Below are 14,720 nucleotides of genomic sequence, written 5' to 3'. Positions count from 1 at the left end.
CAGAACTCCAGTGCAGAAAAAAAAATGCTTCAAATAGTGCCATTAGTTACACTAAACATAAAACGAGGCTGATGTGTACTTTGCTTCTTTTGCAAAAATGTTGCGATCTAAAGATGAAGCTCCAAGGTCTCACTGGCATATCAGAAAGAGAGGAAAACAATGGAAGAGTGAATACCTTGCCCTGGTGACAACGTCAGTCTTCACATCGCTGAGCTGGAAGCCCTAGATTTAACTGTGATGTCAAGGCCTCCTTCTTCAGCTGTGAAAGGGGATATTAACTTTTTAGTATATTAACTTGTTTAAAAAAGAGCTGGAGATCAAGGTAGGAATTCATCGTGTCCTGTACTGACATGATGTCATTGGCATTTGCCACCCAGCACACTGCTACTGCATATTCCCAGCACAGCAATGCCAAAAATCCATGGGCAAAAAAAAGATGTAACAGAGCAAGTGAATCCTGGGTACACACTTTTGCATGACACTCAATCAAACAAAGCAAAGAGAGCTTCTGAATAGAAATATCCCCTTCTGCTGGAGAAGACGCTCTGGTAGTCCAATGTGAAACTAGTGAGTCATCCTGATGTGTCTGGGAGCATTTCAGGTAAATATCATCTCACATCTTATGTCCAGATCTTACACCACAAGGACAGCCCCTCATCATCATTTTGCACCAGTTCCTCTGCACTGGTACCTTAAACATGCTCACCAGTGGAAATGGTATTTCCATGATTTTTTTTCTCAGAGCAAGGAAATGGATCATCAGCCCCAACCTTAGGGCAGATATATCAACTAAAACGCTATAATATGTCTAGTAATCAAGCAACAGTATGTTTCTTCAAGCAAAGGTAAGCACCACAATCACAATTTTGTGGGTGATTTTATATGTGAAATCTTTATTTGGCTATTTGTTGGATGTAAGAAAGGAAACATCTTTACACTTAACGCTAAAGTATAACAAGAAGAACAGCATTCTAGTTACATTTAAAAGCAACTCAACTAATAATTCTTCCAAATACTCCACTTAACTTTACTCCATACACATAATTGCAAATAGAAGAAAATTTAGCGCTGCCATTGTCGTGCTTGCTATTGTGTAACAGGCTTGTTTCACCAGGCCTCAGGCAGATCTTTTGCATCCAAGTTCATCACTAATGTTTTAGGAAATTGGATGTTTTCAGAAACTGGATGTTTTCCCTTATTTATCACAGAACTATTGATGTAAACTGATAATTCTTCAATAGCTTTACTTCATCCAAAGAGATACGACAGCATTTCATTCACAGGTAAGAAAAGATAAACCACAGAAAAGTAAGATGGGACTACTTTGGTGGTTTGGCAAAAAACAATGCTGTACTACAACACCAAGAAAACAAGGCAGTGTTTTTGGTAGACATCATCTGGTTTTGTGCATAACATCATGTCAGATCACAGGATGTTAGAAGGGACCTCTGGAGATCTTCAATTCCAACCACCCTGTCAGAGCAGGGCCATATAATCTAGCGTAAATCACACAGCAACGCATCCAGGTGGGTCTTGATAGTCCACAACCTCCCTGGGGAGCCTGTCCCAGTGCTTTGTGACCCTTACAGTAAGGAATTTCTTCCTCATGTTGAGGTGGAACTTCCTGTGTTGTAGATAACACATTCCACATTAGAAGAAGCTTGTTCAAAACCAGTAGCGTTACTGAAATTAGCACAGAATATAGCTTTGCAGGGTGTTTATATAATCTATTGTTTAAACCTTCTGGCTTTTTCAGCTCTAAATGTTATTTGGCATCCAAACCCAGCATCTGGTGAACTAATGTATTTCTTAACAACATGTTTTATAAGCAGAGAAAATTTAAAAACACATTTCTAAAAATCTGTGTGGTTTAACCCCTAAATTTGCTCCATCTCTGTCACCCTGAGCTTCTCCTTCCTCCCAGCACTCTTGCTGTTTCATCCCGTATCTACAGCCCTTTGCCTCCTGCAAGAGACAGGATGAGCTCTATCTGGTCTGAAGGTATGCATGTGACAACTGACAGTGCAACTGTGCTACTGCCACATCAAATACTGTTCTCTGGGAGCATGTTAATTAAGGTGGCTCTTCACAGTTGCTGATTTTCACAAGATTGCTGAGACTTGGAATTTTTTTTAAGTCTAATTGGCAAATTTTAAAAGTCTTAGAACAAATTGGTATCATCAACAAGCCTTATCGCTGTTAGTACTATTATTATTGGTACTATCATTGCTATAATAATTATCTTTTAGAAACTCAAGTTAAAATTTATATATGACATTTTTTTACTTGCTTTTCTGTGTTTGCCACTCCTCATAGATATTCCCAAGCTTCAAATCAATCCCCCTAGAATTACCTGACACCTTTTGAAAATCCAAGTAAGCAGATAGTCTCCTTAGGCAGATCTGTTTCCTTTTGAAAACTGAATGATCTTATACTTAAGTTCAATTTGCTTTACCAAACCCAGCTACCAAAGCAGCATGACTGTCAGTGCACCAGATTTCCTCTTTCCAGACATTTCAGCTAAATCAGCTCACTTGTCTTTCAGGCACATTATTTGCCATAGGCAAGAAAATCTATGATTCTGAATGCTGCAGGAATACCCACGAGCTATAACTCTCTAATACACAACCTCCAATGCAAATGTGCAAAATAATTCTTGAAGAGGTCACTTGGTCATGTTTCCCTCATTATATACAATGGCGCTTACAAACAAGAAACCAAACTCTTGACCTTCTACAAAACAAAAGTGAAGAGACAATGCTGAAAGATATACCCAAAGAAACTCCAACTTCCTACAAACACACTTTTTAACCTGTTGTTCTTCCTTAAAAATCTTTAGGTCTATATTTACATGCAACTTAAGATCTAAAAAGACAGTTTCTGCCTTACCTTGCACCATTTATAATTTTTAACTGTGCAAACTAAAGAAACTCAGCCCTAACCACATATATTTGGTTTGGCTGAGCTGGAGTTAATTCTTCCCAGAGCATCTTTTTAGTGCTGTAGCTGGGTGTTGATAACACAGCAGTGTTGTGGCTACTGCTGGGCAAGAAACAAAGCTGTGCTTTTCCAGCAGTTTTCCCCACAACGGTAGGATGAGGCAAAATCTTGGGGGGGGACACAGCTGGTCCAGATGACCCAAACTGACCAAAGGGGTATTCCATGCCATGTCAGTGCAGATACATAAGCTAAGTGAAAGAAGGAAGTGTGGGGACATTTGTTGGCGGTGTCTCTCTTCCAGAGCAACTGCTACGTGTGTTAGACCCTGCTTCCTGGGAAGTGACTGAACATCATCTGCTGATGGGCCGTAAAGAGTTAACAGCTTTGTTTGCTTTTGCTTTTCTTCCTATTAAATTGCTTCTATCTTGACTCATGGGCCTTCTGTTATATTCTACCCTGTCCATCTAAGAAGGGGAGTTACAGAGCAGCTTTGGTGGGCATCTGGCCCCCAGCCAGGGCCAAACCACCACACATGAATGAATATCTATCTATATATCTACACACACACACATATATATAAAAATAAACCTCTGAAAGTCCAAGTGACAACTACTTTGCATTCTTCCTCTGAATGCACCTCTTAACCATTCTTCACTACAACAAACTTCACCAGTTACAAGTTACTTTTGGGTAATTTATTTACCTGTTTATAATACTAATATCTTCCCCATCGTTGCCCTCAGTGGGACAGTGCTGTATGTCTACAACTTTAAATGTCTGTTTTGCCTATATAAAAGACTTCTTTCAGTCAGGCCTTTATTCTGTTTTTTCAAGGTACTATATAATCAATAACAAAACAAGACTTCGAAATTTGTTGAAGAATGATCACTGTTTCAGATACCGTGTGAAGAAAGTTATTTTCCAAGGCCACACAGTGACTAGAGTGTGAATCTGAATTTAAGGCATTCCAAGTTTATTCACCCACTCATGTTGCCTCTGCCATTTAATAATGTAGATGCAATAGCACAGAAGAAAGAAACAGACGACTTCCATTACAACTAAGGTGAATGAAATCCACAGCACGACACAGCTGTGCAATTCAGCTTTCCCTCCTACCACTTTCAATACCTTGAACAACCTGTGATCCTATGCAAGTGGTTCCAGATGCCTATATATCTTCTCAGAAGCACACAGAGACTATAGCTGAAAAAAACTTTTAGTAAAGCATGCTGCAGACACGGGATATTTTTCTTATGAGCTGTTCTGATTACTTTCTATAATTACTCACATAAGCTCACTGGGGGGAAAAAAAAATCAATTTTCATTAAAACAAAGCATAGTTCAAATCAGAACAATTCTTACAAGTTTTAACATGGACAGTAAGCAAACAAACCAAAATTACTAAAGTCGAACTTGCAAACAAGTCACTTTTACCTGAAAACATTTACCTATGGGATATGAAACAGGCCTCTGAGAACACACATGCAATAAACATCTTTCCAAAGTATCAAATGATTGACATATATACTTAATTTTTTATTTAAACAACCCAAGTCAATTGGAGCATAGGTAAACCTCACTCAGGTGGGAAGAATGAATAGTATATCAAGAGATGAGAGTAATCTCTGGTCAACCAAGAAGTAATTACAGGGAAAGTAAGCTTGGCAGCTATCAGGAAGAAAATTATTTTAAGACAAGGACTTCCAAGTGGCTTATTTATATAGTCAACAATCAATTATCATCCATGGTCAGATTATTTGTATCAGAGATGTAGAAACAAATCAACTCCAGCAAGGGCTCCTTAGCCTAGGTGCACCTCAGTGCAAACATTCGTATACATCTAGGGACAGTGTGGGCCCAAAAACTATGCAGCAACTTTTTTTCAGCATAATACTTTTTTTTTTTTTTTTAAATCTAAAGTGAAGCACTTTCTTAGTGTCTGTATGGCATTTCCAAAAGCAAGAGGATTAGGGAAAATGGCAAAAACTCCAGGTGAAGTGTTACCCTCACACTCTGAGTCCCAAGAAGCTTTATTAACTCAGGCTGAGCTGGCTGCATGCACTCTTGTCATGCTGTATCAGGGATGAGGCCTCTGCCTGGATGTCAGAGATCTGGGGAGCACAAGACACTTGTGGCAACGCAGGAGCCAGGCTCCAGTCAACATGGTAAACACCATTGAACCCAAATACAGCTGGAATGGCCTCCATGCAGAGGGACTCAACTGTAAGATCATTTGAGATTGAGAAGCGAGAAATTTACAGTCAAGTCATTTAAACCAGATATGCTAAATAAGGGAAAACTTACAATGCAAGTTCTTTCCTAACTCTAAGAAACACACAGCAACAGACAATACCAATGCAACCTGAAGCTGTTTTCCTGGCCACAATGCCAAAAATGTAATTGACAGTGAAAGAAAAAGGTGAACAGGTAAGGAAATGGAAAAAAAAAAATGCAATACTGTATTTCCTACCTGGAAGTTGTCCCTCCTCATCAAACTGAAGCTGCTATAGATGAAAGAAATCCTACTGTTCAGAAATAACAGGAGATACTTCTAAATTGGAGGAATTTGAGATTCAGGTTATTTTTTTTCCCCCAGAAATAGGAGATCTTTGACCAAAGAGGCAAGGAAAGGACAACAAACAGGATACTGGCATGAAAAATCTCAGCTATAATCAGCTGACACCAGCTTGATTACAGGGGAGAAACTAAACTCTATTTGGCAAATGGATCACAGAACAAGTCTTTTCTAAAGCTTTTTGCTGAGTCTGCCAGTTCGTAGCTAGAGGGTACAGCAGATTTAACCAGCAATGGCTAACAAGTGAACCAAAACTAACCATGCCTGAGCGATCATCCCTGAGATTTGCCTACTGCATCTAAACATTGGGTTGTTTACACTGAAGAACACAATGTGTAGCAGGCAATTGTTCAAGTAGCATCACAGCATAGGATGAGGTAGAAGAGGGTTACCTATCCTACCAGAACATCACTGTAAAGATTAAGAAATCTGCAGGTCCTAAATCTACAACCTCACTACCACTTCATTTCCTTCTCCCTAGACCCAAATGCCTTGACTCCAGGCTTTCTACAGCCTGAAAAACAAGCAATATAGGAAAACAATAGTCCAAATCTGAAATTCACCATGACAAATATTACTCACCAGAGAACTCTGGCAGCTCTAGGTTTATTATCTCTCCTTACATTTCACATTCCTAAATGACTACTGCCTAAAAGGTGATAGCAGTGGAAGTTACAGAAGACTTTGTCTTTGCTGTTTTACCTTAGGACTGAAGTTTATTCTCAGTATTAGGGATTAACATATTTTGGAAGATGTAGCATTCAATAAAAAAACAGAAAACAACTCTTCTGCTGTGTGGTTATTTGCAGATCTCGTCTATGCTATTTATCTCAGAATACGTACTAATGAGGACAGGGAAAGGTCCCAATTACTGTAAACAACTAGAAGCAAAAGACTATTAGACATTCAACAATTCAAATCAATAGAAAGTTTAAAAGTTTCCATTTCTTATTTACTATAATGAGATTAGGTCAACACTCCCCTCTGCCCTGCTTAAGGACCATCAAAGTAGGGAAGACTGAAATTACAAAACCACTGCATAACCTCACTGCTGTGCTGCAAGTCTCAATTGCTGTAAGGTTTGAGCACAGACATGCAAGGTATTTCCCCTTCCCAGGGACTACTGCCACAGCAAATTTCAGCCTGTAATTTCCAGGATAATCTGGCTGTGTATCCATCAAGGACATACATGCAAACCACACTTACATAAACTTTCTGCTCCATTACTGCTCCCCCTTCACTCCAAAATATAAACTCTGCCTACAAATTTGATTAGCAATAGACTGTGAAAGGCCTTCTGAGAACTTCAGAGGTGGCACTTATGAAAGGCCTGAAATTTTATGGCCTGAAGGCCTCAGAGCGAAGTGTGGTGGCTGGCATCAGGCCTCTCATGTTACAGCTGTGGTCATAAACAGAGACTCAATTTCTATTTCTGTTGTTCCTCCTTTTCAAAACATTCCTGCCTCACCTTTGGCTTCAATCTGGTATTAAAACAGGGCTGCATTACAGGCCTAGAGACTCAGCACCTTGTATAACATAACCTTGAGCCTTTCAGCAACTGAATAGGCTGCTCTTGTCCTGCCAGTACAGTGTATATTGCTCCCCCTAGATGGATATATTGAATTCAGTATATAGAAACAGGCTTGTGGAACACACTTTCACAAGCAATCTTGATTCCTCCCATATCTGTCTTTCTATTTAGTAACTTTATACCAATTTATCAGTCACTAATCTTACGTGTCTCTCTCTCTCGCTCCCCACCTCCCTTCTCAGTTAACTGCAAAATTATTAAATCCTGCATGAGCTCTGTCTTCCTCTTCAACCTTACCTGTCAAAATCTGTTACACAGCAAGTTTCAAACAAATTATTTCCTCCTGGTTTTACATTTTAATTAAATATAAAGGAATACTGGTCGGGTATCTCAGGACAATTCTAGTGTTACAGAAATCAGAGCTCATTTAACAGCCGTAGTATTTCATAGATTTAGAGAGATACTAGCTTCATCAGCTAACCTTATAGTTTACCTGAGACCACTGTTTTCTCCTTTCCTGAAAACTCTAATGAAGTTTTCTAATGTCACTTACATTTCATAGTCATAAGTATTTGAAAAATAATGTAATGGAGATACAGAACTTTTAAGTTTTTCTCAAGTTCATTAGTACAAACGGATGCTCAAATCCACTCACAGCAGAGGTAAAGTGCTAACAGTGACATTAAACCTGATTCCATATAGCCCTTAAAGTTTGCAGGCAATCACTCTCTTTCCAAGAAGTCCACACAGAAAAATCAGATATATTTAAGGAATAATTCAGCACCATTAAAGTACTCACTTCCTCTTCATTTAAACATACACTTCTAGAACCCTATCAAAGCTTCCAAAAGCAAATGCTCTGCAACTATCTTGTTCTTTATTTAAAAAACTCTCTGGAATAACTATAAAAGAGTCCATTAAAAAGTTGACAGCAGCTAATTCAAGAGTCAGCAATTGCCTATTATAGCGGCACATTGTATTTAAACTGCCTTGGTACCACTGCCACATTATTAATCAAATCTAAAAAAATCCCCAAATGCTATGAATTCCGTATTTCTAAAACACTACCAATTACCAACATCATCGGACACAGTTTGCACTGACTTTTTTACCATATTGTAACACGTGAAATATATGCAGCAGAGCAAAATACACAACATACAAACACATACTATGCATAAAGGAGAAATTACGATAACTTCTTTGCATATGGGTCTAGCTAAGTTTCTAGTTAACTGCCTCTCCTTTCCTTTAGCCCTTCCAAAGCAGCTGCAAATGGAGCTCAGCATCAGCACGCAGGTTAAAAATCTTTGCAGCACTTAGTGTAGATAAAAATGACAGGCTCTATTAGATTTCAAAACTGCAAGCAACATGAGCGATCATATTTGCAAAATAGCATGCTGATACATGGGGTTGGGAAATAAAAAAAATGAATCACAGTACAGATCAGCAAGAATAAAGCTTTTGGTTGTGCTTAAGTTTCAGTACTGGCACTTTCTGTTCTAAGCCTAAAATATTCTTAATTAGAAGTATTTTGTCCTCCTAACGTAACGAATACCTATTCTTGACACCTGCGCTTCCCTTCACATATAGCTACTTCTGATTTGCTCACTTATATTATTATTAGGCTACTTTTAAGAGGTCTTCAGTACACAGGCAGCATTGCCACAATTAGGCAGGCAGGCCAGAGCTGCCCTTAGCCTTCTTGCACCAAGCTCAGCCCAAAAGAAACCTCCTGGAGCAGGGTGGGCATTACAAAGGTGCCCTTTGAACCCTTTAATGCCTTGGCTATTTCAGAGTCCGTGAGAGGTGCTGACAACCCTCACAGACACATGCCACCTCCCTCCACATTACACAGGTATCTAAAGCCATGGATGTTTCTCTCATAAGAAACATCTAGATGTTCAGATGTTTCCTATAACTTTGTGCAGCACCTACGACAGGTTTCCCATCCTCAGAGGCAACAAGGTAAGAAGGCTGAGAACAAAACAAGCCAATAGTTAGAAATACAGTTCCTTGTAGGTAATATGGCATGGGAAAGGATATTTTTTTGGCAAAGGATCACTCTCTTTGCTCATCTCTTGTGCTTTAATGAAGTGGCTAAGAAATAGGGAGCAGCTAAGAGTGATTCCTTCATAACTTGCTCTTCTCAGGCTACAAATGTAGACTACAAATGTGGCTCTGAAAACATTAAAGAGACCGCCTAGTTAACCAATGCCTGAATATAGTCATTAACCTGACCGATGTCAGCGTGAAGTTAGGATAACACCATTTTTTAAAGACTATCTCGAAAAGAAAACATCTCGTCTCTGTAGTTAGTCTTGGACTGATGGACCTGGGTTTGTCTCTCCAGCGGTTTCCTATAACCTTGCACAGCACCTGCAAGAGGCTTCTCATCCTCAGTGGCAACAAAACAACCCAGGGCCTTTAGCGACCCAGTCCCCCATTCAGACCCCCCTGTAAAACCCCATCAGCAGCACCTTTCCCCAGGGTGCTTCCAGGTTCACCTCCGGAGCCCACCTCGGCAGGCACTGCCCGGCACAGTGAGGCTGCCAGCAGCTCCCTCTCCAGGGCCCGCCGGCAGCGCTCCGTAAACAACAAGCGGATTTTCTGACGCATGCTCCCTGGGGAGCGGTAATGTTTCGTTTCTTTCCTCCGCCCCCCCGCTCTCCCTTCTATGTTCAACTCGACGAGCAGGAAAAGCCCAAACAGCAAAAACCTCATGACTGGCACAGCAAAAATTTTCCATCGTGAAAACCCTGTTTCATTCATCGCTTGATCATTCTCCTGAAAAGCTGTCAAAAACTTCATTTAGCTCAGGAAAGCTTTAGAAAGCAAGTGTTTCAAACAGACAACGAACCAGCAGTACCACAGCTTCAGCCACCTCCAACAAGGTTAAATGCTCCGTCCGCATCTCTGCGACTCCAGCACTTGTTAAACTCCACTGAATAACGCATGGAAACGGATAATTAAAAATTGAACCACACAGTGGTGTCCCAGTGGACCCAGAATTAAGATCTTGTTACAGTCAGCTGCTGGGTAAACACTAAGTTCTTTATAATCAGTTTTTCTTCTTACAATTATCTGTACTCACAAGTACACAGGTATCCAAGCTATGGTGTCATCATCCAAAACAAAACGCAACAAGCTGAGCTTTGCTGCAGCACAGCTCTGCACATTAAAGCATCCCTCAGCCAAACCCTTGCCCAGCAAGGTGGGTCCCCCATTAAGCAGAAACATACCCTTCAGCACACCTCTCAAGATCTGGAATAGAAGTCTGTTTACTGCTTACCCGATGCCATTGTGAGTGATTTCATTCAGCCATATTTAAATGAGCAGCCCCTTGGCTCTCCCCACATACACGCAACTTTTCTTGCAGCCAAGTGGTTGTTGGCTTGTCCATTAAAACCAGCCCAAACCATCAATTTGCAGCAGACCAGCACGGGATCCTGGTTTAAACCCAGATTTATTCTCACAGCTGTGTCAAACATGAAACACACTGACAAAAGCAAGCTCACATCATAAGGTACTTACAAGTGTTTTATAATTAAATTCTATATATTTGCACATGTGCACGGAGCAGTGTTCCCCAGGAAATGAATCTGGAAGATGTTCTCTGGAGTGCTGGGTTCCCACCTGTGCACCCTCCCCAACTCTGCAGGAATCCCAGCGGGGGAGGAGCAGGAATGGCCCCAATTTATTCAAGTTTCTTTCTTAATCACAAAATCCTCTGCTTGAGGACTCAGAAGAAGACAGAAAGCAGACAGGGAGTGAGAAACACAGAACCAGCACTCTCAAAGATCCGTTATAGTAACTAAGCTCTTCAGCGGGCACTGCAAGTCCTTCTCACAGCAATTTCAATAGGGCAGAAGACACAACCAGATTCAAGACATCCTGACCCATTGGACCCAAAATGGAACCCAGAAATTTAACCAATAGATCTCTGAAGGTGCATAACCTGTTGGATTGTGTGTGTGGGTTTTTTGTTGGTTGGTTGGTTTTTTTCTTTTTCATTTAATGGGGCTTGAAGTAAAAAAAAAAAAAAAAAAAAAAAAAAAAAGACTACATGTTTGAGGCATGAGCCTGCCTAAGTACAATAATCTCAAATGCTTCTGGGATTCCTGTGTAGGAAAGCATTCACTGCAGTTATACACACCAGGCAGAAAAGGCAATCAGTGAATCCAAGGAGTAATGAAACAAATTAAAATATGAAAAAAGAAATAAACAGAAGAGAAATAAGTCATAGGTATAGAAATATCAGGGAAGTAATATCAACATGTGTGATGTGGTGTAAATAGTTTAAAACTGACTGGAAAAAAATCCAGCAAAAAATATATGCTTAGAAAATGCAGAGCTGAGAAAATGAAGGTTGAAGGAAAGTATAGGTTGTGATGCATAGCTCCATCATATTATGGCTAGGATGTTAGACACTGCCAGTATCTATTGGTACATCTCAGGTTCACACCTGTGGAGCGCTGTCAAAGCATGCTGTAACACAGTCCTGGGGATCCACAGGACTGTAAGGTGGCTGCAAAGCAAGTAGTGATTGCTTCCTCACGTAAGCATGTCACAAAGGTCACATCACAGGTCTTGAATGCACAGTAAGTCATGATGTGGTTCTGAATGCTTATAAAAAATAACACAGGGTGATGTTAAGGAAGGGTTGACTCCCATGTAGAAACAATGCACCAGAATGTGTGTGTGGATATGCAGTAAGCATGCAAACAACATAGCAGAAGTAAATTCAAAATGATGCTCTCACTATCTGAAAATAAAAATCTATTTTCTAAGAAGAAAGGCTAATGTTAACTTCTGTTTAAGACACAATCAAGACTTAGGCAGTTTTCTGTATTTTAGTAATAGGTGTCTCAAATGATCCATCAATAGATCACCTGAACCAATTGTTTCAGGAAGCGATAACTAATGCTTTCATTTTCAGTCTAAGAAGGGGAGTTTATCAGCAATAACAAGATGCTTATTTAAATACAAGAGGACTTCTACAGTTAAGAGGAAGTCCACAGAGATTTGCCTTATAATTTAACTTCTTACAAATGGTTTTCATTATACAATGTAATACTAACAGTCTGTGCTAATGACAGACAAGTTCTGCAGTCAATCATCCAGGGAAAATATTGTACACTAAGTATTTTCTAACTCTAGAATCTTAATACAGACATTTTAGTTCCAGAACCCAAAATCTGTAAGAAGAACAAAATAAGCCAAGTTAGAAATAAAGACCCTTGTAGGTAATACAGGTGGAGGAAGGTGTGAAAGGATTTTTTTTTTTTTTGTTAAGGATCACTCTCTTTGCTCATCTCTCGTGCTTTAATGTAGTGGCTACGAAAAAGGGAGTGGCTAAGAGCGATTCTTTCATAACCTGCTCTTCTTAGACTACAAATGTGGGTCTGGAAACAGAAGTACTACATAAAAACATTAAAGAGACTGCCTATTTACCAACGCCTGGATATAGTAATTAACCTGACTGATGTCAGCATGAAGTGATATGCCAGCAGCACTTTACAGCAACTTTATGCTGTGCATCAGAAAAAAATATTCCCATAGAGTTTTTTATAAGAGGCCCCAGCTGCAAATATTAGTGCTGGTGTTCATCAGGAAAGCACTTCTCAGACAACTTACACATTTAAGCTACTTGAACATTTCTTAGTACCCAGTATATGGAGGCTGCCTAGTCTGAAAAGTATTCTGAAACTAAAACTTCAAAATCAGGAGTCCAATCTGTTGGGAGCATACCTGCTTCTTGTGAAAGCTATGCAGGCCTAATACAGTGCCCAAATGAAATTTGTTTCCTTGTACCGCTAGGTAGGTCAACATGCAAGGTTTTTTCTTCCACCTAGAAACAAGGCTACAGCTTTAGCAATTATGCACCAGCAAACCCAAGAGAATAGACTTCAGGCAAAAAAAATTAACCTGAGACACAAAATGCCAGAAAGAAATAATTGAGTGGCAGCTATATGAAGTGTTTCAAATTTTCCTAAAATTGTATATTAATTTCACTGACCACAAATCAAGTTTTTTATCTTTCAGCACCAAAGGACAGAGGATTGTTAGAGAAGTGCAAGTCAGAGCATTTGAGAAAGCAAAAATTGTACTGATTTTGCCTGCAGAGGTTATTTCACAAGACTCTACTAAAATTTAGCTGGTTGCTTCTGTAGTTGGGTGGTAAAATCTACCAACAGGTATCTTATTTAGCAGAAAGCAGAAGAGACCTAGATTTCTATGAATTCCAAGCATCCTGACTCAGCAACTCCAACAGCAAGCATCTGAACTGTTTTCTGAAACACACCCTACAAAGCTGTTTGTGGCCTACAAAACACTCCTGCTACTCTTAAAGCATTACAGACCTTCACAAATTAAACAACTGTTGTTGTACTGAGAAAAAGTACAAAGCCCTGACTACCAAGTGGTGCATGACAGACACTCAGTAATGCTTACAGTACCCTATAGATCAGACTGATGCTTCCACAGTCCCAGATTTTCACAGCAGCTCCTCCCGAAAGGCCATGGCATTCTGGCTTCATGTTTAACCTCTTGGAAGTGATAAATGCACATTTAACTGAGGAGGGCCTCAGTTCTGCACAGTTCATGCTTAAATCCATAAATTAGACTGTAGTGGTTTCCTAAGTTAATTACCTTTGTCCTCATACACACATTGATTCCTTCAGGTGTTAGAAGGAAAAGGCCTTAAAGGTATCCTTTAACCAGTTAGAGCAACTGGGAGTGCATTTGTTCCTTGAGGTGTGCAATGAAGCACATGCCTGCACAAGAACCCCAAGGTTATACTTAGCTGCAAGATTCCACAATCCCAGGTACTAGGTGGTATCTCTTATTGACTTAATTCAACTAATAATAAAGGTTTTATTTCAATTAGTCTCTAAATCTTGCATTAGAATCAGTGATTTAGATTTAAATTCAATTCACATAATTTTCACATCCTGTGGGTATGCACATTTTGACAGTGCTGCAAGTTGCACAGAAGTTGATTGAAACCATCAAACCAGCATTTAATTGCTTGCTGACATGTACCTCAACAATGACTTATGAAAAATAGTCCAGAGTGGGTTTATCTGAACGTACATTCAGAAAACACACTTTAAAGCCACCTGCATGCATGGAAGGAATACAGGTTTTATTACTGTATTTTTAATTGCTGAATTGCACATCACAGCTTTTTTTCATTATTTGCTCTGTGACTACATGCACCACCTCAGACTTCCAGGATTTTTTTTTCCTATGTAATGGATATTGCAAAATTCTACTTCCAAGAGTCAAAAATAATAAAAAAAGTTTCAAACATAAAAATTTCCTTACTTCTTTTGTTCTGATTCCCAGTCTTTGAAAAACGGTAACATTCATGCAGTCTCATTAAATACACTTGCTCAGATAATACTGTACAATAAAAGCAATCCATAAGAAAAATTCACACCATTTTTGCAGAAACTATCACTCAATCTGTTATCTCTTCCCTCCCGAGGTCAGTGTTGCAGAAGGCAATATTCTGGATATGCAGTCCAGCAGTTCTCACCATTCTCCTTCTTCCTCCCACTCTGCATTTAATTCTCTTTTTCTCTAATGTGCAACTTTTGCTTTAATCCTATAGAGTCACAATATGAGGAGTTTTAGAGTTGTCCTTCTAGACTTTCTGTGTCTTCTGAT

This window comes from Indicator indicator, chromosome 3 (assembly GCF_027791375.1).
Source record: "Indicator indicator isolate 239-I01 chromosome 3, UM_Iind_1.1, whole genome shotgun sequence".
Lineage (NCBI taxonomy): Eukaryota > Metazoa > Chordata > Aves > Piciformes > Indicatoridae > Indicator > Indicator indicator.
This window is presented reverse-complemented; position numbering follows the sequence as displayed.